Below are 24682 nucleotides of genomic sequence, written 5' to 3' on the forward strand. Positions count from 1 at the left end.
GTAGCAAACTTTCGGTCCTCAAACAAAAATTGGAAGAACCAATGGTTCTGGGCTTCAAGGAGTTAGGAAGTTCCAAGATTAATCCTGAGCCATGCTTGGGTCCCTATTGCTTTCACTGTACTAGGTCGGTGTTGCCCAGACTTAAAAAATTTCTTTTTTTGTTCTTAACTCTGTAGGATTCGATGGTCGGATCTGTTCAAGGATGATCCCTCATCTTTTTACAGATCTTTCCAAGTCTCATCCCGAGCTTAGAGCTGAATCTCGTGCTCGGATTAGAAGGGTAAGGTCAGTGAATGTTGAGGAGAGGTTATGGAGAAAGCTCCTTCAGCCGGAGCTTTACTTAAGTCGGGCCTCGATTCTGAGCTAACATGTATAGCTTCTGGATGACCTTGGTATTTAAAAGATTTCATAACTTCTTTCTTGCTCTGATTGTCACATAAATGCCTGAAGCTCAACCCACCATCAAGCATCCTTCAAAGTGTAAGGCTCCACTCCCTGGGGAATTGGTTCTGGCGCCGAAAAGGCTAAGTCAAAGACCAAAATAAAGGCGACCTCCAAGAGCTAGGGGAAGGTGGGTCCCTCAGCCCCTTACGATTGTGGAAGTCAAGGATGAGGTGACGTCCTCAGAATCTGTCCCTGCTACTGCTGAGGCGGCAATCGAGATGACCTCTCTTAAAGAGGCTCATCCTTTTGGGATGACCTCACCGGAGGAGGTTCGTCTTGTCGAGGCCCCAAGTGGCGCAGGGCCTTTTGTCCCTCCGATGGATAATAGCGGATCTCTTACCTTGGGTAGAGCGGCACATACCCAATTTTAAATTTATCATCGTGCTGGACTCCTCTCTAGACTTGATCCTCGTGTTGGTGACGAGGAGCTTTTTCAGGGTGAGTTAATCTTCTAAGTACTAGTGGTTTTTTCTCCTTCGACTTACTCCTGACTTTTTACTTTGCACCTTTGGCAGTTTTCCCCTTGCCTACTGAAGGTACACCATGATATCATACGCTTGCAGATGGAAGGGAGGTTGAGAACAAGCGTCTGCAGAAAGGAATTGAAGCAGAACAACTTCGTGCTTAGCTGAGGAGTCCTGTCTGGTGACCGCGCAAGTTCGCTCTGCCTCGAAGCGTCGATCTGAAAAATTAACGGCCAAGCTAGAGATAGCCAAGCAGCTTCTCACTGAAAGGGAGGCTCAATGGAAGGCTTATATGGTCGGGCTTCAGCACTTCATGGATGAGAAGCTCGAAGAGGCCTGTGTAGAGTCTCAGGACGTTGTTTCCTCGACTTGGGCTACCGCCTTCGAAGAGTTCAAATCTTATAAGGAGTACTTAGAAGATAGGGAAGCTTGACACAGTGCGGCGTTCATAGAGAGCCTTAAAGACGTTAAGGGGATGTATCTTGATCTAGACCTATCGAATTTTGATGATGTTAGCTCTGAGTCTGAGGCCTCAGCCAAGGATATGCACGACAAGCAGCCCCTCGAAGCTTGAGCACTAGCTCGTTTGTCCCTTTTTAAAAAAAAAATTGATGTAATGTGCCTCTTGGGGCTTCATTAATACAATTCATACTTTTCTATTAGCATTGTGTTTATATGTTAAATTTTTCCTAAGTAGGGAGGTCGAATCTTGATTGGTGGGATTTCAAAAGATCGATCGATCCATCGAAACCTCAACCATAAGAGTCGTTGAAGGTCTGCCCCTTCTTTCAGGAGTTGACCAGTTAATCAGGGTTTTTTGTTCCTCATAATGAGGAGAACCCTTAGTAGCTTTCTATTTGTTAGGCATGTGAATTTTGTAGTGTAGGACCCGACCATTTCTCGAAGGATCGATGCATTGGTAAGGGTCGTTCTCCCCGAACATCATGGGGAGCCCTCTATAAATTCTTAGTAGATGATCACTTATAGCCATGGAAGTAGATGATCACTTGAACACAACCAGTACACGGTAAACTATGTAGCTGAGATAGGTCGATTCTTTAGGAATGATAAATCTTGAGGTGTTCGGCAGTCCACGGGTGAGGTAGGAGCTAACATTCGAGATCTTTAAGACATTACAATCCAGGTCGACTTGTACCTGTTACCATATAGGGTCCTTCCTAGTTAGGGCCCAAGGTTCCCGAGCCAAGTTCTTTAGTATTTTGGAAGGTTCTTTGAAGAACTAAGTCTCCAGCTTGGAAGCTCCTGACTTTTACCTTGGCGTTGTAGAAATGAGTCACTTGCTATTGTCGGATTACAGTCTTGATCTGAGCTTGTTCTCTTCTTTTCTCGAGAAGGTTGAGATGTAATGTTATTAGCTCAAAATTTTATTGTTCTTCATAGGATCTAGTCTGACCAGTTGTGAGCCTGATTTCGACTAGAGTGACGATTTTAGCTCCGAAGGCTAAGGAAAAAAGGATATCATCTTCGACTTTGGTGGCCAGTTTTACTAACATATCAGGTTTTTAGTTCTCTGCTCAGGGGATCAGGCCGACATTGCATTTCTGGAACCCGCCGATTAGTTCTTTAGCCTTCAGTAGATATTCTTTCATGCGTTCCTTCTTAGCTTGATATTCCTCAACTATTTGATTAACGATCAATTGTGAATCGCTAAAAACTTCAAGGTGTTGGACTCCCACTAAGTTCAGCGAGCAGAGCTTCATATTTTGCTACATTATTGGAGGCTTGAAATCTAAATCTTAAGGCATAATGAACACATATGGGATATAGAGTCTCCAAGACTATCCCAGCCCCATTGGCTTTAGAATTAGATGAGCTATCAACATATAACGTCCACATTAGCAGGTCGGGATAAGCCTGATGAGGGAGCATGGAGGTTGGCTGAGACCGTTAGCCTTGATCAGATGTTGGCTCAAAATGAATGCTCGGGATCAGCTCTAATGCGGCCTGAATGTTCGCATCTAAGCTCGGGTTGGACTGATGGCTCGGGTTAGCCTGAATGGTCAGATCTAAGCTCGGCTCAGACTGATGGCTTGGCTCAGATCCCTTGTCCATGTGCTAGGGTGAGCTCCATAATAAAGTCAGCCATCACTTGACCCTTAATTGTTGTTCGGGATCGGTACTTGATGTCAAAATCACTTAGCTCAATCGTCCACTTAGTCAACCTTCCTGAAGCTTCAAGCTTCTGTAACACTTAGCAAAGAGCCTAATCTATTTGGACAATGATAGTGTGGGCCTGAAAATACGGCTGTAACCGATGAGATGAAATAATCAATGCCAATGCCAGTTTTTTCCAAGCCTGGATACCTTGCTTTATCTGGGATCAAGGCCTTTCTCACATAGTACACTAGGAGTTGCTTCCCTTTATGTTCCCTAATCAAGGCTGAGTTGATTGCTGCATCTGAAATTGCCAAATACAACAGCAGTGGTTCCCCTTGCTCGAGTTTGAAAAACAATGGTGGAGACCCCAAGTACCGCTTGAGTCATTGAAGAACCATTTCGCATTCGTCTGTCTAGTCTACAACCTGCTTCCTTTCAACTATTTAAAAAAGGGGAAGTACTTGTCTGTAGCCGTAGATACAAAGCGATTGAGAGCGGCGATCCTTCCTATAAGACGTTGGCCATCTTTAGTCATTTTTTTTTACGAATTCATGTCGAGGAGATCTTTGATTTTTTTAGGTTTTTCTCGATTCCCCGTTGGCTAGCCAAAAAGCAGAGGAATTTTCCTAAGCTAACCCGAAAAGCACATTTGCTCAAGTTCAACTTCATCTGATATTTCTAAAGAATCAGGAACATTTCCTCGAGATCGGATACATGATCTGTGGCTCTACTACTTTTGACGAGCATGTTGTCTACGTAGACTTCCATTGACCGTTCGATCTGGCAAGTGAACATCTAGTTAACAAGCCATTGATAGGTAGTTTCGACATTTTTCAGTCCAAAGGGCATGACCGTGTAACAGTAGAGACCCTTATTAGTGATAAAGGTCGTTTTTGACTTATCGTATCGATGCATCACAATCTGGTTATAGCCAGAATATGCGTCTATAAAACTCAACAGTTCATGCCCTGCCGCACTATCGATGAGCTAGTCAATTCTAGGAAAAGGAAAATTGGGACAGGCTTTATTAAAGTCGGTGTAATCAATATAAACCCGCCACTTCCTATTGGACTTTATAACCATGATGACGTCGGCTATGCAGTCCGGATATAGATCTCGTCTATAAATCAAACTTTAAGAAGCTTGTCGACCTCTTCTCCGATTGTTGTATATCGCTCAACGTCAAGCGGTGTTAGTGCACTCATTCCTGCACACTTGTTTTTCAATCATGTGAATCGTTGTGTCAAGTAGTCTGGGGAGCCCTTGGAAATTGAAGATCGAAGACACAACTGGAGTAGAAGCATCAAGCAACACTCACGGGGTAAAAAGATGCTCCTATGATTCCAACCCTCAAAATAAAATAAACATATAACCTCTAAATGATCCTGACCCAAATAGAAAACCTCAATTAGATCATCCCTTAAGCCATAAAAGTTCTTATTTCCTATCTCCTTAAATTTGGCCTTAGAAGTTTGAAGTTCTTGAAATAGACATTGAAAAACAGCAACCTTCGGTCCGACCGATTATAGCGCTGGTCCGACCGAACATGGCTATTGCAGGACAAAAACTTAAACAGGAAAATTTGGTCTGTACTTTGGTTGGAGTAGGTTCGACTGAATGGCACCTTCGGTCCAACCAAAACAGCCCAAAACAGTCTAGCAAGATTTGGAGCTAATTCGGTCTGATCAAGATGAAATTCGGTCCGACTGACTGCAACCGATGATAGCTTCAGTCCGACTGAAAGTGACCAAAATTGTCTAGTAAGGTTTGGAGTTAATTTTGTCTAACCGAGCTGAAATTTGGTCCAACCAACTGCAACCGAAGATAGCCTTAGTATGATTGAAAGTGACTAAAAGTGTCCAGCAACCTGAGGACCTTATCAGTCCAACTGAGCATTAATTTAGTCTGACCAAAGGACCCCTTGGTAGGACCGAAATATAGCCATTAGAGATCTGTTGCAACCTTCTTCTTATAAAAAGAGAAACCGGATCTTTGCAGAAATTACAGATTAAGGCATCCTATAGAGTCCCTAGTGCATCCAATGCTTAACCAAATCATCATAGACTCTATTCCTATGAGATTCATGTTCTTATCATTGTGATTCCTCACCTTAATGAGCATTTAAAGTTCCTATTAGTGAAGAACATGATCTCAAGCCTTCTTTAGAGCATTGAGACCAAACCTATTGGTATATTCTTAGTCTCCATGATACCCTAGACCATCCATCAATTGAATCCCCTAGGAAATCAACTTACCATCTAGTTGTAAGAGATTCAACCCACTCACATTACCTTAGTTACCTTAAAGGAGCATCTGTAATTGCTATTATGTTTAAAGCACATGTTACACCTTGTTTGTCAAATTTCATCTTGTCAAAACAACTTAGCAAGTCATGTTCAAGTTGAAGTCAACTTCATGTTCAAGCTCAAGTTCAAGCTCAAGCTTAAGTTGAAGACCATACTAGATTTACTAAAAGTTTTAGTAGAAGATCAAGCTCCTTGAAGACCTGCTTGATCTGCTAAAACTTCTAGTAGAAGATCAAGCTCCTGTGTGAAGTTCTAGTCTTATGAAATTTAGTCCTTACAGGTATTATAAACCCTAGAAAGACCTTATGTTTAGGTGCTTTCAGAACCGATTTAAATTTGGGTTTTTATACTTATTGTAGGTTGAGTTTTGACTAGTCTAAGTTCGGCCTCGACCAGTCTAATAAATTTTTTGACTAGTCCAAGCAACAGTTGAAGTAGATAAAATATTCTGATGCACCTTTGACCAGTCGAAGGGTATCCTCGACCAATCAAAGGACCACCTTCGACCAATCGAAGGTTCCTCAACTCGAAGTCCAATAACTAAAATCAGGTCGGATTCAGCTTGTTTGATTGGTCGAAGAGGCTATTCGACTAGTCAAATATCACCTTTGACTAGTCGAAGATCTGTTAGATCTTATCTCGCTCGAAATTGAAAATTTGTTGGAACTGAATCCGGTGCTTAGGCCAGTTGAAGACTGCCTTAAACCAGTCGAAGGAACAAACTTTTTTCCTACAAATTGAGATTTTTCCTCAATCCAAAAATATGATTCAAGCCTATTAGAGCCCTTATTCTAGAGAGAGAGAGAAGCCTCATTTATTGTCAAGCTATCAAGCGGTATTTATAATCTTTTTTTTATACATTTTTCATTAATTCCTTCATCTCAAAACTCTGTCATTTTTATTCTAAAAGAGTGTTTACTCTTATTGACATTTAAAAGAATTAATGCAAGTAGCCATCGGTTTAAACTTAATTAAAATCAAATAAAACCCTAGACCTTTTCTATTGGATTGAACATTGAACAATCGTCATTCAAGAAAATGGTTCTACGGCTACAACATCTTCTACGGTGAAGATAAGTATCAAGTTACTTTCTGTATTTGGTTTTTTCTGAGATAGCCAGAAAATCTCAGTGTGGGTTTTGGTTTGTGATAGCTTGGTAAAATCACAACTGTATCAGGTTTTAAGGTGACCTTGTGAAAACATTATTCATAGTAAAAGCCGAGATTGCGTGGTTAGAAATCTCGAGAGTGAAGTAGGTGTGGGTGTTTGAGAATAGTTGTTGACACACTGAACCACTATAATTCTTGGTGTTGTAGTGAATGTTTTTATTACTTTTGTGATGAATGATTGTAACTTTTTTATACAAAAGTGATAAATGTTTGTAATAGATAGTTTTTTTTATTCTTCCTTATTTTATAATTTTGATTCTTATCATATTCGTGAAATAAGGTTGTCGTGCCTAACTTGTTTGGGTGAAGGTTGTCCTATGAATCAATTTGAATCAACGTTTCAATATTAGTGTAATTGAGATTTTTGATTTATTTACTTATTCAATATTTTATTTGATTATTTGGCATACTGCTATTCACCCCTCTAGGACATCTTAAGCTCACCTTTTCAACTGGTATCAAAGCTAAGTTGCTTTTTTTTTTGGATTAATTTCCTTGAGTTAAAGATATAGAGATTTAATTATGTCAAATTTCAATAGTTTATCTATTACTAGGCTACCTCCTTTTGATGGCTCTAACTATTCGTACTGGAAGGCCAGAATGAGGATTTTTCTAAAATCCTTAAATGAAAGTGTGTGGCAAACCATTGTGATCAAATGGAAACCTCCCATGATTGAAGTATTAGGTAGTGATTGAACTAAATCTATTTGAGAAATTGCATTCTATTTATAAACTTCATCTTAGAAAAGTAAAAGCAATGCTAATGCTAAAGCCTTAAATGTCATAACTTGCGCTCTATCGCCTGATGAATTCAAAAGAATTATTTCATGTGATATAGTTAAGTAAGCATGGGATATCCTTAAAATGACATATGAAGGAACTTTTATAGTCAAGAAATCAAAAGTTCAAATCCTCACTAACAAATTTGAGAAAATCTATATGAAAGAAAATGAAACTTTTATAGACTTTTATACGAAACTAAATGATATAGTAAATTCCATGTGGGGTCTAGGAGATGGAATCCCAGAAAGCAAAGTTTGCACAAAAATATTACGATTTCTTCCTGAGAGATTCAATTCTAAAGCTACTGCCATTCAGGAATTGAGATATACTGATCTTATGAAGGTTGATGAGCTCGTTGGCTCTTTATAAACATATCAGTTGAATTTTAAAGTTCCTAAAGCTAAGTCTGTTGCTCTTAAATCTTCTAAATCTATTTAAAAAGAAACTAGTTCTAATTCTGATTTTGAAGAAAAAGAAGATGATATGACAATGTTAGCTAAATTTTTTTTTTTATAGAATTTTCAAAAATAAGAATAGATCAGATTTTCAAAAATCAACTGATAAAAGAAAAAAAAATCTAATTCTTTGAAATCTAAAAGCAAGGACAATCAATGTTTCAACTGTCATGAATATGGTCATTTGGCTAATAAATGTCCTAAAAAGGATATGTCAAAAAGAAAGGGCATGATTGCTGCTTGAGATGAATCATCTGACTCTGAAAGTACTACTGAGTCTGACAAGAGAATACAAATACAGATGATGTGAAACCTCTTATGACCATAGCCAGTATCACTTCCTTAGATAGATGTAATCTATCTAACTATGATAATCCCAGGAGTGACCCTAAAAATGAAAATGAAGATGATCTTCAAGACGCCTACAGTGCCCTATACAGATAAAGTTGTAAAATTATTGTCAAATTGAAAATTCCAAAAGAGAAATATACTAAATTAAAAGAAGAACTTGAAAATATAGTTTTTGAAAAATCTCATTTTTAAAATTGTTTTGAAAAAACAAAATTAGATTTAAGTTTAAAAATTTTTAAGTTGCAAAATCTCAAAAACTGAAAATAAAAAACTAAAATTTGAAATTTCTTCCATTTTGAATTTAAAGGACACTTGGAAATATACCTGTGAAGACCAAAAGCTTGAAAAAATGTTAACCTCATCTAAAAAAATGTGGTGACAAGTCTAGTCTGTGACATATTAAAGGTAACTCTTCAAAATCCAAGGATTCTGTTCTTATTTTTGTAAGAGGAGAATCTTCTAACTCTATAGGTAAGACTTTAAGAGATTTTAATCATAATGATTTCAAAAACTCAAAACCCTTTTAAGCTCTTAATAAAACCATCAGCTATAAATATCAAAAGAATAATAGATCTCACTTTACTGAAAAAATAGTGGACCTAATTAAAGACCTTTTGAAATCCAACTCAAATGTTTGTGAAGTTTATAGACAAAGGAGAATTCCTAACTCTTAAATGAAGCGAAACTCAAAAGTCACTCCTAAACCTATAACCGTTATGAAATGGGTTCTAAAGGTTAAGTGTCTTGTAGTCCACAGTTTTCAAAGTCATTAGCCACTCAAAATAGTACCTAGATAATGGATGCTCAAGACATATGACAGGTGACAAGGCGATATTAATGAATATCAAAGAAGTTAATGGTGGGTCAGTTACTTTTGGTGAGGGAAGTAACTATAAAATAATAGGCCAAGGTATTGTACAACTCCATAACCTTCCTCCCTTTGCAAATGTGCTTTATGTTAGGTTTAAAACACAACCTCTTAAGCATATCTCAAATCTGTGATAACAAACATAGTGTGAAATTTTCTAATCACATATGTGAGATAATAAATAAGAAGGGAAATGTAATATTAAATGTCAGGCCCATGTCCTAGTGTTCGTTTCATTCCATAGGATTCCGCAGTCCTCTCGGTTGAATTCCAGCGACCAATGACCTGTAGATTACATTTGCGCATGACCCTAAGTCATATCTTGTAATCTCGAGTTGTCTCGACCTAAGACCCGCGGTCGAGACCCGTGCCATTGCGACTGCGCCTTCATCGCAGTTTCGATGTTGCGTCTCGTGTGCCGATCTGATGTCTAGATCATAAGTTATGGGCTACGCATGATTCCCGGCATTGATCGTGTGATTGTGGTACCCACCTATCCTGATTGCACATTTCCCTATGCTATAAGGATGACCTCACCCTACCTTCTTACCTACTTACTTACCTAACCTACCCTAGCCACCCTAGCCCTAATCATGCTAGGCATGCTCTTACATGTAATGATGCCCTCTCTTCCCTAAACTAATCATAGCCATACAAACCCATCATTACACCACTACAACTCCCTCTTTCCCTATCTTTCTTCCTCATTTTTATTTTCCTCCATTGCTAGCAAGGGAGAGCTCCCAAAAATCCAGCCCCATTCACCCCTATTTTCCACCAATCCAACCCTAAAAAATTAATCCTAATCATTCAATCTCACCCCTTAGAGCATTAGAAGACATTGGTGCAAGAAGGAGATTAAGATTTGGAGGTGGGTGTCATTTTTAGAGTAAATCTTCCATCCTTTCTTTGATCTTCTTACATAGGATCATGTACGACCCACCAATCAATGGTGGAGATCTTACTTGACACTTTTGATGTGGCCGATGGCCCATCCTTGGTGCATGCATGATCCATGATGGGTCCATTCTCCATGGACCCCATCATGATGTTTTCTCTTTGAATCCATGCCTTTAAGGGTCTTTTGGACCCTTGATTTGCATGGTGGGGATGGTGTTCCCACCTCAGATTTTCATGTTATATTGCCATCCAGATTTTCCCTTTTTATATTGTTGTATGATTTATGATGCATGTAATAAGGGACCCATAGTGGCGAGGTCCCTCCATCGCACATTTCTCCTTCTCCCTCTTTCCCTCTCTCTCTCTCTCTCTCTCTCTCTTTCTCTTTCCTTTTGATGATGATGATATGTGTGTGTGGCCCACCTGATGTGATAAAAAATCAAGGCTGCCTAAATTTTTCTGAGCATCCAGTTAGTGGAGCCCACCTTGCTATCCAATGCTAGACAGGTCTGGATCAAGGAAACCACAAATATCAGCCTTGTTCAAAGCTACTGGTGGGTCCCATGCATATGAACCCACCTCGTGCATATGAAATCTGGATCGTCCATCGACTGGATGGCTAGCAGTTGGATGCTGCAGTGACGTCAGTAGTTCTGTGGACCTCATCACGAGGTATATGTTATATTCAAACCGTCCTTCATTCAGCAGCGTGTCGGGCCCACCCCACAAGTGCTGCATGTGTGGGATGGGACCCACCTTGTTGTATTTATTCTATATCCACTTCGTCTTATCCAGGACGGTGGACCCCACCTGGATGCAAGTATTTTATATCCAAACCAACCCTTTGGACAGTATGTTGTGGGACACACCATGTTTTATCAGAGTTGTCCATCTATCTGGACGTGGGCCCACCCCATACGTGTGACACGTGTGGGTGGGACCCACCTTGATGCATTTGTTCTACATCCACATGGTCCAATTGCTAGGACGGTGGGACCCTTGTGCTGAATGTGTTCTACACACACCATCCATCTATTTTCAGCTCTTGTATGGCCCATACCACATGTGCTGCACGTGTGGGATGGGACCCACCTCGGCACATGTATTTTGTATCTAGCCGCCCGTCCATTTTGGATGGGCGGTACCCACATTGATGTAAGTATTCTATGTCAACCCGTCCATTGGGCAGGATGATGGACCCCACCTCTGATGTATGTTTTAAATCTAGCCGTTCATCTATTTTGCTGGAAATAAATAAATAAATAATAAATGATGATGATAATCATAATAATAATAATAATAAATGATATTATATTATGGTGGGCCCCATGTGGGACCCACCTGCCAAGGAAGCAGGTTGGCTGGTGTAGAGTGTGTCTAATCACGGGGTATATGTTATATCCAACCGTTCATCCCTAGTGTAGGGTCCATCTTGATGACTCGTGGGGCTCACTTGTGGGATGCATCATGATGTATGGGCCATATCCACACCATCGTGATTGCAATCTAGATGGTGGGAGTCCACCTTAATATATGTGTTTTTAGCCACGCCATCCATTTAATTTTGGGACGGGTGGTGCCCACCTTGTGATGTGATGTATATTCACACCGTCCATCCTTGTGGCCCCCACATGATGTACGTGTTTTACAAGTGCCATCCAGCCCATACCACACATGTGATGTATATGAGGCCCGTATTATGAGGCCCGATGTGATGTATGAGGCCCATTTGGTAAGGCCCAAAGTGATGTATGTAAGGCCCGAAATGATGTATATGGGGTCCATGAGTGAAGCCCAATGTGATGTATATTAGACCCTTGGGGTAGGCCCATTGTGATGTATATTAAGCCCTTGTGCGAGGCCCATTATATTGTGTATGAGGCCCTTGTGTGAGGCCATGGGCCCACTATATGTTTGGCTCTAGATGGGCCATCCCTAGGGAGCAATGTTTGTTAAATGTCCACATTAATGGGCAATGATGGTTAAATGTCCACATGGTGACCTTCCCTCAGGCCTTGTTAGGCCCATTCTCATCATTCTATTAGTGGGTTAACCCAAATCGTTGGGCTCCGTTGATGTTGCTTAGTCCATCATCACCGTAGATGAATGGATCCGTGCTATCGGATTGGTATATCCATGGCCGAGGGCCGATCTTTATATTATGGTTTAGAGCGGCAGATCATCTATGGATCCCACCTTGCATATAAGCCGATTATCGATGTCGATTATGAGTATGTGACAACACAACATCATGATACATGCCCATAGGCATCATCTGCATGCTTGATATGAGATGTGGTTGACCATTGCATATGACATTGGGCAGGTTGTTCATGGGACTCCCTGATAGGCGAAGTTGTCCCACATGAGCGCACGACACCCGTAGGATTGATGCATGACTGGACTGTATGATTCTTGTATCTTGCATTGTGTGATTGTGATTACTATTCACCCTAGCGACATTAGGGCTATAGCCTCTGCAGTTATAACGCAGACAGTAGGATTAGATACCAGAAATTCTATTTAAGCATAGGGGCGCATAGGATGTCCCAGGGTGAAAGTCCCCAAACCCTTATCGTACCATGGCGGATGATCCAATGCATAGACCGAGTGGATGTAAGAGTGCATAAGGGCCAGATACAAGGAGGCTGTGTCTCTCACTGTGTCATGGTCGGTTGGAAGGGGGTATGACTTTACCCGCCTAAGTCAAGGGGCAATATCTAGGTTGAATTTGACAAGCTTAAGGAATGAGTCCGCTATCGACGAGTCAGGCTTGATATTGGCAGGCAGATAATGAGGCTCTTCCACTTACCCAGTTATGCGTTCAGATAGGGGCGGTAAGCTGGCATAGAGTGTAATAGACCCCGGTGATATCCCAGAGATGTTGCATGATTATGTGGATTCTGATGGGGATTAGTATACTTGAGTTGCATATCGCATCGCATCGCCTTGGTATGGCCGATAGCATTCATGCCTTGCATCGCATCATAGCCTCGGTATGACCTATAACATTCATGCCTTGTATCGATAGCCTTGATAGGGCTGTTAGCATTCATGGATTCACCAGCATATTCCGCATTACTCTTATATTGCATTCTGAGCACGCTAATATTACGTACACAATTTCACCACCCTCTAAGCTTTATATAAGCTTATGCATGATAGATGCATGCAGGTGATGCGAGGATGCAGTCGTAGCTGAGTAGAAGAAGGAGCGTGATGCAGAGCTTCAAGAGTTTTTGGTTATCATCACCATTGTATTTCCCTTTATGTGCATTGTATCTCAAAGTTTTTTGTTATAGTGGATTTTGTGATGGTGTACTTGTGGTTATTGTTCATGGGTTATGCTATGGTTATGCTTATTATAAAATGTATTCATGTTTAAAATCCTCCTTGTAGGATCCCAGGATAAAAACCTGGTATGTGGGTGCCAGGAACAGAGAATGGGGTACTACGGAAGCTGTCAGCCCCCGATTCGGTGATCGAGAATTTTGTGAGTCTAGTTTCTAAGTTTGGGGCATGACAAGAGTTGGTATCAAAGCATAACTTGGGAATAACTTAGGACAACATCACGAGTCTGCTATGAGCTTAGGATGAGTAGATCTCGAGTGCATATCTTTCTGATTTAGTTCCTTAACATCTAAGCCTTCGAAGTTCTCAAGGATGATAGACGCCTTTGTTCTTTGCTGTAGACCATGCCACCTAGATGAGGCATGCAAGGTATATAAGGCGCCCAAGCAACCTGAGCAACGTGAGAAGCCCCAGCTCCATCGCTTAAGGATCTTGTTCTTCCGCCCGAGGTTCTTATTCGCCTCACGTAGTTCCCGTTCCCCCGCCTGAGCATCCTGTTCCCATACCCGAGGCTCCTGCAGATCTAACACCTTTGTCAAGGACTGGGATAGCCCCTACCATACCAGATGATGCCTGTCAATTGCGGCAGATGATCCAGGCTTTGACTGCCGCCCTTCATGTACAGGGTAGGCGTCCCACCAAGACTCCAGAGTAGGCGGAGCAGGAGCGTGCGAGCACCTTGTTACGAGACTTCCTTTAGCTCAATCCCCCATGGTTTCAGAGTGAGCACGATCTGACCTCGGTAGAGAGATGGCGCTCCCGAGTGGAGAAGATTTTTGAGACATTGCGATGCATGACCCAACAGCAGGTCACACTGGTGGTGTTTATTCTTGAGGGTGAGGCCGAGCATTGGTGGACCTCCATTGCCCATGCCACAGGAGCTGACTTCGTCTGGACATGGGAGGATTTCATTGACCTGTTCGACCAACAGTACTTCCCCAACCACGTTCGATGACAGTAAGCGTTGGAGTTCGAGACCTTGGTGTAAGGAGACATGACCGTGGCTCAGTATGTGGCTTGCTTGATCGATGATGAGGAGCGAAAGGCCCATCATTTTGAGAACGGCTAGCGTGCCGGTCTCCGAGGTCGTGTTGTTGGGCATTAGCTCCTGACTTTTGAGGAGGTTGTGCGAAGAGCATAAATTTATGAGACTAAGTGGGCCAGCACTCAGAGCGATTGGGGTCAGAGGAGAGATAGCAGGAGAAGGGCTCCCTCCGGTGGTTTTCAGCAGCAACACCGATAGTAGAAGAGGCGCGCGATCCGCAGAGCACCAGCAGTGCCACCGGCACCTCCTGCACCACCTTAGAGGCAGCTCTCAGTGTTTGTTATGGATGCGGTGGGATAGGACACCGCAGGTGGGAGTGTCCCCGCTCACAACAATAGTAGCAGCCACCGAGAGCACCGTAACCTCCTCTACCACACCAGCAGTGACAGTAGCCCCTACCACCGAGGCCTCCACAACAGCACCAACAACACCAGCCACTGAGACCACAGCAGCCGAGGCAGCAGATCCGACCATAACAGTAGAGACTCAGTGGGGACAGGCACCTCCCCTGTTGGCTTTTGCTAGATTCTATGCAGCTCAGTATGACCCACAATCCTCTTGATGAGTCGTTGAGGGTATTCTTCCTGTCTTTGCATGCATTGCTCGAGTTCTGTTTTATTCTGGTGCATCTCATTCTTTCATGTCTGAGGATTTCTGCCATTCGACTGGATTGCCGACAGAGTCTACCCATGAGGGATTGACCGTATTGACGCCCTTGGGGAAGACTAAAGTGCCATGCCAATGTTGTTTGTCTTACCCCATCTTGATCGAGGAGACCTTCTTGCCCACCGATTTATTCATATTGCCGATGTCGGAGTTCGACGTCATCTTGGGCATGGATTGGCTTACTGAGTACCACGCTACCTTGGACTGCTCCGTGAGGATAGTCACGTTCTATATACCTGGCTTGCCGTAGTTCCAGTTTTTGCTAAGCCCAGAGGAGAGTCGTTATCTTGTTTGATGTCATATGCAGTAGAGGAACCTGTCGTAGTGGGCATTGAGCAGTTGCCAGTGGTTTATGATTTCCCCGATGTATTTCAGGAGATTCAAGGATTGCCATCGCACTGACATATTGAGTTCCAGATTGACCTTGTGCCTGGTATCACACTTATCTCGAAGGCCCCATATCGTATGGCACCGATGGAGTTACGGGGCTATAACAATAGTTGGACGAGTTACGAGAGTTAGGATTCATTCATCCAATCAGTACACCATGGGGAGCACTAGTATTATTCGTCAAGAAGAAGGATGACTCATTGAGGCTTTGCGTGAATTACCCCGAGCTCAACCAGGTCACGATCAAGAACGAGTATCCACTCCCGTGGATAGATGATTTGTTTGATCAGCTGCAAAGTGCATAGTTCTTTTCGAAGATTGACTTATGTTCCGGTTACAATCAGATTCAAGTCTAAGAGGAGGACATCCCGAAGACAGCTTTCAGGACCCGCTATGGTGACTTTGAGTTTTAGGTCATGTCTTTCGGACTGACCAATACGCCCATGGTCTTCATGCAATTGATGAACAAGGTTTTTAGCCTTATATCGATCAGTTTGTTGTGATCTTCATCAACGACATTCTGATTTATTCGAGGACTCGTAAGGACCATGGTTAACATTTGGAGATTACCTTGCAGACCCTCAGTGCCCACCAGCTGTATGCGAAGTTGGAGAAGTGTGAGTTTTAGCAGGAAGATGTGAAGTTCCTCGGTCACGTAGTGACGAGGGAGGGTGTCGCAGTTGACCCCTCGAAGATTGATGTAGTGCGTCGGTGGGGGCCAGCTTATGAACGCATCCGAGATCTGTAGTTTTCTTAGTTTGGTGGGATATTATCGATGATTTATAGAGGGATTCTCCCGTATTATAGCACCACTGACCAGGTTGACCCGGAAGGGTTATGGAGTTGAAGGACCGCCTCACGTCCGCCCCTGTCCTCACTCTTCCCTCTGGGAGTGATGACTTTGTTGTATTTACCGATGCTTTGTGAGTTGGTTTGGGTGTTGTCCTCATGCAGTACGAGAAGCCAGTGGATTATGCGTCTCGCCAGCTTAAGGTCAATGAGCTGAACTACCCCACGCATGATTAGGAGTTAGCAGTAATTATCTTCGCACTGAAGGTGTTGAGGCACTATCTTTATGGGGTTAGGTTCGAGCTCTTCTCCGACCATAAGAGCTTAAAGTATTTATTCTCTCGGTCCAAGCCGAACATGATGCAGAGACGTTGGATGGAGCTCCTAAAGGATTATGATTTTGATCTTCATTACCACCCGGGCAAGGCAAACATGGTAGCGGATGCCCTTAGCCATTAGCTACGAGGCCTAGTGGTGCACATGATGATACAAGAGTGAAAGATGTTTGGGGATGTAGCAGCGTACAACTTCGAGTTTGGTTTGCAGTCTTCTATTGTGCAGTTATCGAGCCTGTCGATTCAACCCTTTCTTATTGTAAGGTGATCGAGGCTCAGTAGGTAGATGAGTCATTACAGAGTTATTGGGTAGAGGTAGCATCTGAGAGTCATATAGATTGGCAGATTGGTTCTGATGGTGGACTTCGTTTTAGAGTCCGATTATGTGTCGCATATGTTCCAGAGTTGCGTAGAGATCTTATGACCGAGGCACATCAATCGCAGTTTTCTATCCACCCTGGCTCGACGAAGATGTATCATGATATGAGGCATCAGTATTTTTTGGTAGGGATGAAGCGCCATATCGCTAGTTTTGTGGACAAGTGTGACACATGCCAGCTTGTCAAGGCCGATCATCAGAGACCCCCTGGTCCATTACAGCCATTGAGCATCCCGATGTAAAAGTGGGAGCATGTATCCACCATTTTTATTATGGGCTTGCCGAGGACTCAGCACGGTCATGATGTCATCTGGGTTGTCATGTATCGTCTGACGAAGTCAACACATTTTCTTACGATTCGTGCGACTTGGCCTTTGGACCGGCTTGCCAGATTGTTTATTAATGAGATTATGAGACTGCACGGTGTTCTGGTATCGATCATTTCCGACTGACATCTGAGGTTCACAACTCAGTTTTGGAGGAGCTTCTAAAAAGCTATGGGGTCTGCCTTGCAGTTCAGCACCGTGTATCATCCGCAGACCGATGGACAGACCGAGAGGGTCAACCAGATCCTTGAGGATATACTTTGTGCTTATGTGATTAACTTCTCTGGTAGCTGGGACGAGCATTTGTGCCCATGCGAGTTTACGTATAATAACAGTTATTAGGCGACTATTAGTTTGGCTCCTTTCGAGGCTTTGTATGACAGGCCGTGTAGATCTCCCAGTTATTAGGCCGAGGTTGGAGAGCACCGTCTCCCAGGCCCCGAGCTTATGCAGTAGACATCAGAGGTTATAGATATCATTAAGCAGAGGATGCTCACAGCTCAGACCCGACAGAAGAGTTTTGCTGATCGTCGGCGTCGTCCCTTGGAGTTCGCAGTGAGGGACAAAGTATATCTCAAGGTCTCACCCATGAAGGGTGTGGTTTGATTTGGAGTGAAGGACAAGCTTGTCCTGAGGTTTATTGGACCTTTTGAGATCACTGGGCGCATTGGCATAGTGGCCTATAGGCTTGCCTTACCTTCTGAGTTGTCTGGCATCTACAAAATTTTTCATGTTTCTATGCTGTAGAAGTGTGGGTCAGATACTGTTCTCGTGATTGATTGACAGCCATTTGAGGTCCGTAAGGATGCTTCCTATATTGAGCAGCTGATTCGCATCCTTGATTGGAAGGAGTAGGTCCTCCGGACCAAGGTCATTCCTTTAGTGAAGTTTTAGTGGGGTCATCATTCTGTTAAGGAGGCGTCATGGGAGCGCGAAGCTGAAATTAGAGAGTGTTATCCTCATTTGTTTGTAGATTGATTATATTATGCCTTGTATTGCATTAATGGTTATATATATATGCTCATAATGTCATGCTTTCTCTTCCCTTTCTTTATTATTCATGATAGTAAATTTTTAGGATGAAATTTTTATTAGGAGGGGAGAGTTGTTAGGCCCATGTCCTAGTGTCCAGTCTATTCCGTAAGGTTCTGTTGTCCTCCTGGTCGAATTCTAGCAACTTGTGACCTATAGATTGCATTTGCGCACGACCTTAAGTCATATCTTTTAATCATGAGCCTTCTCGACCTGAGACCATGCCATTGTGACCGCGCCATCGCTGCAGTTCCGACGCCATGTATCATGCGCCGATCCAACATCTAGATCATAAGTTATGGTCTGTGCATGTTTTCGGCCATTGATCGCGTGATTGTGGGACCCACATATCCTTATTGCAAATTTCCCTAGGTTACGAGGATGACCTCACCCTACCTATGTACCCTACCCTGGCCACCCTAGCCGCATGCATGCTAGGCATGCTCATACATGTAATGATGCTCTCTCTTCCCTATACTAATCATAGCCTTACAAACCCATCATTACACCACTATAACTCCCTCTTTCCTTCGCTTTCTTCATCATTTTCATTTTCCTCCATTACTAGCAAGGGAGAGCTCCTAAAAATCCAGCCCCTTTCACCCTTATTTCCCACCAATCCAACCCTCAAAAATCAATCCTAACCATTCAATCTCACCCCTTGGAGCATTAGAAGACATTAGTGAAAGAAGGAGATCAAGATTTGGAGGTGGGTGCCATTTAGAGTAAATCTTCCATCCTTTCTTTGATCTTCTTGCATAAGATCATGTAGGACCCACTAATCAATGGTGGAGATCCTACTTAACCCTTTAGATATTGCCGATGGCCCATCCTTAGTGCATGCATGATCCATGATGGGTCCATTCTCCATGGACCCCATCATGATGTTTTCTCTTTGAATCCATGCCTTTAAGGGTCATCTAGAGCCCTAATTTGCATGCTGGGGATGGTGTCCCCACCTCAGATTTTCATGTTATATGGCTGTTTAGATTTTCCCTTTTTATATTGTTGCATGGCTTATGATGCATGTAATAAGGGACACATAGTGGCGGGGTCCCTCCATCACACATTTCTTCTTTTTCTCTCTCTCCCTCTCTCTCTCTCTCTCTCTCTCTCTCTTTCCTTTTGTGATGATGATATGTGTGTGTGGCCCACCTGATGTGATAAAAAATCCAGGCTGCCCAGATTTTTTTGAGCATCCAGTTAGTGGAGCCCACCTTGCTGTCCACTGCTAGACAGGTCTGAATCAAGGAAACCACAAATATCAGCCTTTTTCAAAGCTGCTGGTGGGTCCCACGCATATGGACCCACATCATGCATATGAAATCTGAATCGTCCATCAGCTGGACAACCAATAGCTAGATGCTGCAGTGACGTCGACAGTTCCGTGGACCCCACACGAGGTATATATTATATTCAAACTATCCTCCATTAGGCAGCGTGTGGGGCTCACCCCACACATGCTGCACGTGTGGGATGGGATCCACCTTGCTGTATTTACTCTATACCCACTTCGTTTAGTCCAGGACGGTGGACCCCACCTGGATGCAAGTATTTTTTATCCACATAATCCGTTTGGGCGGTGTGCTGTGGGACACACCATGTTTTATCAGAGTCGTCCATCTATCTGGACATGGGCCCACCCCACACGTGTGACATGTGTGGGTGGGACCCACCTTGATGCATTTATACTACATCCACACGGTCCAATTGCTAGGACGGTGGGACCCCTATGCTGTATGTGTTTTACACACACCGTCCATCAATTTTCAGCTCGTGTGGGGCCCATCCCACACGAGTTGCACTTGTGGAATGGGACCCACCTTATTACATGTATTCTGTATCCAGCCATCCGTCCATTCTGGTCGGGCGGGACCCACATTGATGTAAGTATTCTATGTCCACCCGTCTATTAGGTAGGACGATGGACCCCACCTCTGATGTATGTTTTATATCTAGCTGTTCATCTATTTTTCTGGACAAAAAATAAAAATAATAAAATGATATTATATTATGGTGGGCCCCATGTGAGACCCACCCGCCGAGGAAGCAGATTGGCTAGTGTACAATGGGTCTGATCATGGGGTATGTGTTATATCCAACCATTCATCCCTAGTGTAAGGTCCACCTTAATGACTCGTGTGGCCCACCTGTGGGACGCATCATGATGTATGGGCCTCATCCTCACCATCCAGTTTGCCAGACGGTGGGAGTCCACCTTAATGTATGTGTTTTTAGCCACGCCGTCCATTTAATTTTGGGACGGGTGGGGCCCACCTTGTGATGTGATGTATATTCACACCGTCCATCCTTGTGTCCCTCGCATGATGTATGTGTTTTACCAGTGTTGTCTAGCCCGTGGACCACACATGTGATGTATATGAGGCCCGTATTATGAGGCCTGATTTGATGTATGAGGTCCATTTGGTAAGGCCCAAAGTGATGTATGTAAGGCCCGAAATGATGTATATGGGGCCCATTAGTGAAGCCCAATGTGATGCATATTAGACCCTTGAGGAACGCCCATTGTGATGTATATTAAGCTCTTGTACGAGGCGCATTATATTGTGTATGAGGCCCTTGTGTTAGGCCATGGGTCCACTATATGTTTGGCTCTATATGGCCATCCCTAGGGAACTATGTTGGTTAAATATCCACATTGGTGGGCAATAATGGTTAAATATCCACATTGTGACCTTCCCTCAGGCATTGTTAAGCCCATTCTCATCATTCTCTTGGTGGGTTAACCCAAATCATTGAGCCCTATCGATGTTGCATAGTCCATCATCACCGTAGACGGATGGATCCATGCTATCGGAGTGGTATATCCACAGCTGAGGGCCTATGTTTATATTATGGTTTAGATCGGTGGATCATCTATGGATCCCGCCTTGCATATAGGTCGATTATCGTTACCGATTACCGACGCCGATTATGAGTATGTGACAGCACAACATCATGATACATGCCCATACGCATCATCTGCATGCTTTATATGAGATGTGGTTGACCATTGAATATTACATTGGGCAGGTTGTTCATGGGACTCCTTGATATGCGGAGTTGTCCAATATGAGCGCACGACACGCGAAGGATTGATGCATGACTGGACCGTGTGACTGATGTATCTTGCATTATGTGATTGTGATTACTATTTACCCTAGCGACATCAGGGTTGTAGCCTCTATAGTTATAGTGTAGACAATATGATTGGATATCAAAAATTCTGTTTAAGCACGGGGGTGCATAGGATGTCCTAGGGTGAAAGTCCCCAATCCCTTATGGTACCATAGAGGATGCTACAATGCCTAAACCAAGTGGATGTATGAGCGCATGAGGGCTGAATACCAAGAGGCCGTATCTCCCATTGTGTCATGGTCGGTTGGAAGGGGGTGTGACCTTACCCGCCTGATTGAGGGGGTTAATATCTAAGTTCAGTTTGACCAGCTCGAGGAATGAGTCCACTATCGACGAGTCGGGCCTGATATTGGCAGGGGGATAGTGAGGTCTCTTCTACTTACCTAGTTGTGGGTTCGAATAGGGGCGGCAAGCTGGCGTAGAGTGTAATACACCCCGGTGATATCCCATAGATGAGTTGTATGATTATGTGGATTTCGATGGCGATTGGTATGCTTGAGTTGCATCTCGCATCGCATGGCCTTGGTATGGCCAATAACATTCATGCCTTGCATCGCATCATAGCCTTAGTATGGCCGATAGCATTCATGCCTTGCATGGCATAGCCTTGATACGACTATTAGCATTCATGGATTCACTAGCATATTCTGCATTACTCTAATATTACATTCTGAGCATCTTATATTGCGCACACACTTTCACCACCCTCTAAGCTTTCTATAAGCTTATGCATGATAGATGCGTGCAGGTGACGCGAGGACACAGTCGTAGCTAAGAGGGAGACGGAGCGTGCCACCGAGCTTCAGGAGTTTTTGGTTATTATTACCATTGTATTTCCCTTTATGTGCATTGTATCTCAAAGTTTTTTATCATAGTAGATTTTGTGATGGTGTACTTGTGGTTATTGTTCGTGGGTTATGCTATGGTTATGCTTATTATGAAATGAATTCTTATTTAAAATCCTCCATGTAGGATCTCAGGATCGGAACCTGGTATCTGGGTGCCGGGAGCCGAGAATGGGGTACTACAAAGGCTATCGGCGCCGGATTCGGCGATTTGGAAATTTTTGAGCCTAGTTTTTGAGTTTGGGGCATGGCATTAAATGGTCGCAGGACCTTTGAAAATTGTTATATTATCGATAACTCTTGATCATCTAACCATTCATGTTACATGGTCCAAACAGATGAGACTAAACTTTGGCATAAACGTCTTATACATGTTAACTATAGAAATTTGTATAAACTGAGCAAAAGAGATCACTTACGAGGCTTACCTAGCTAAAAAAAAAGTATGTGGCACGTGTCAAATTAAACAAACCAGGAGCAATCACAAGAAAGTGAACTCCTTAGCCACAGCCAAACTACTAGAACTACTCCACATGGATCTCGTATGACTAACTAGAACTGAGAGTAGAGGTGGAAAAAAGTATTTTTCGGTCATTGTTGATGATTACACTAGATATACTTGGTCACTTTTTAAAAGAGAAATCAAAAACTCTTGATGAAGTTAAAAGAATTTTAAAACGTATTTATATTGAAAAAGAGATATCTGTGATTAAAATAAAAAGTGATTATGGAAAACAATTCGAAAATAGCATTTTTGAGAAGTACTGTAATGATCATGGTATATCGCATGAGTTCTAAGCTCCCAAAACACCTCAACAAAATGGAATTGTTGAAAGGAAAAAGAGATTTTTACAGGAAATGACTAATGTAATGCTAAATAGCATGAAACTACTAAAAACTTAATGATCTGAGGCTGTCAATACTACTTGTTATATTATAAATTATTTTTTACATTAGAAAAGCAAAAAATAAAACAACTTATGAACTATGATTTAATAAAAAGCCCACTATTAAATATTTTAAGACTTTTGGTTGTAAATGCTTCATATTAAGAGATGGAGAAAATTTGTTAAAATTCAAAGCCAAGAGTGATGAGGGAATTTTTCTAAACTATGCCCTAAATAGTCGTACTTACCGAGTTCTTAATAAAAGAACTGGGGTGATTCAGGAATCCATAAATGTGGTAATTGATGATCAACAAATCAAACCCATTCCTAATTTAGATGATGATGAAGTCAATATAATTGATATACCTGACTCTTTATCTAAATCAATTAATACTGAATTAAAATCATTTAAAGATCATCTAACTAATCAAATACTTGGTAACCCTTATACCGGTGTACAGACAAGAAAACAATTAGAAAATATCTGAAATTATGTCTGCTTCACTTCCCAAATTGAACCGGTCAATGTAAACAAAGCACTTACTGATGAAAGTTGGATAATTGTCATACAAGAAGAATTAAATCAATTTGTCAGAAATGATGTATGACACCTAGTTTCCAAATCTGCTGATAAATATGTAATTGGAACCAAATGGATTTTTAAGAATAAAACTAATGAAATGGGTAATATTATTAGAAATAAGGCTAGACTAGCTGTACGAGGTACACTCAGATAGAAGGTATCAATTATGATGAAGCCTTTACACCAGTTTCATGCCTTGAATCCATAAGATTATTCATTTCAATTGCATGTCATAAGAGATTTAAAATATATCAAATGGATGTCAAATGTGCATTTCTAAATGATGACTTATATGAGGAAGTTTATGTTGAACAACCAAAAGGTTTTGAGGACCCCAAATCTCTATATCATGTATTTCGTCTTAGAAAGGCACTTTATGGTTTGAAACAAGCTCCCAGGGCATGGTACGAAAAATTGACTAAATTTTTACTTAGTCATAACTTCATTATGGTAGCGTTGATAAAACTTTATTCATTAAGAAATATAACTATCATATACTGATAGTATAGATCTACATTGACGATATAATTTATGGTTCTAAATGCACTAACTTATTTATTGAGTTTGCGGATCTGATGTAATCCAAGTTTGAAATGAGTATGGTTGGTGAACTAAACTACTTTCTTAGATTACAAGTTAAGCAACATGAAGATGGCATATTCATCTCACAAACCAAATACGACTTAAATCTTGTAAAAAAGTTTTGAGTTTGAGAATGGAAAGAAGTTTGATAATCCAATGAGTACAACTCTTAAACTCTCAAAGGATGAATCGGGTAAAAGTGTAGACTCCCATTTATATCAAAGTATGATTGATAGACTCTTATACTTAACTGCTAGTAGACCTGATATTGCTTTTAGAGTCGAAATATGTGCGCGATATCAATCCAATCCTAAAGAATCTCATCTCATTGTTGTTAAGCGGATAATTAGATATGTTGCAAGTTCTGCTAATTTAGGACTTTGGTATCCACATGATACATTCGTAAAAAAATTTGGATATACTGATGCTGACTAGGCTGGAAATATTGACGATAGAAAATCTACTAGCAGTGGAT

The sequence above is a fragment of the Magnolia sinica genome, chromosome 6 (genome assembly GCF_029962835.1).
Source record: "Magnolia sinica isolate HGM2019 chromosome 6, MsV1, whole genome shotgun sequence".
NCBI lineage: Eukaryota > Viridiplantae > Streptophyta > Magnoliopsida > Magnoliales > Magnoliaceae > Magnolia > Magnolia sinica.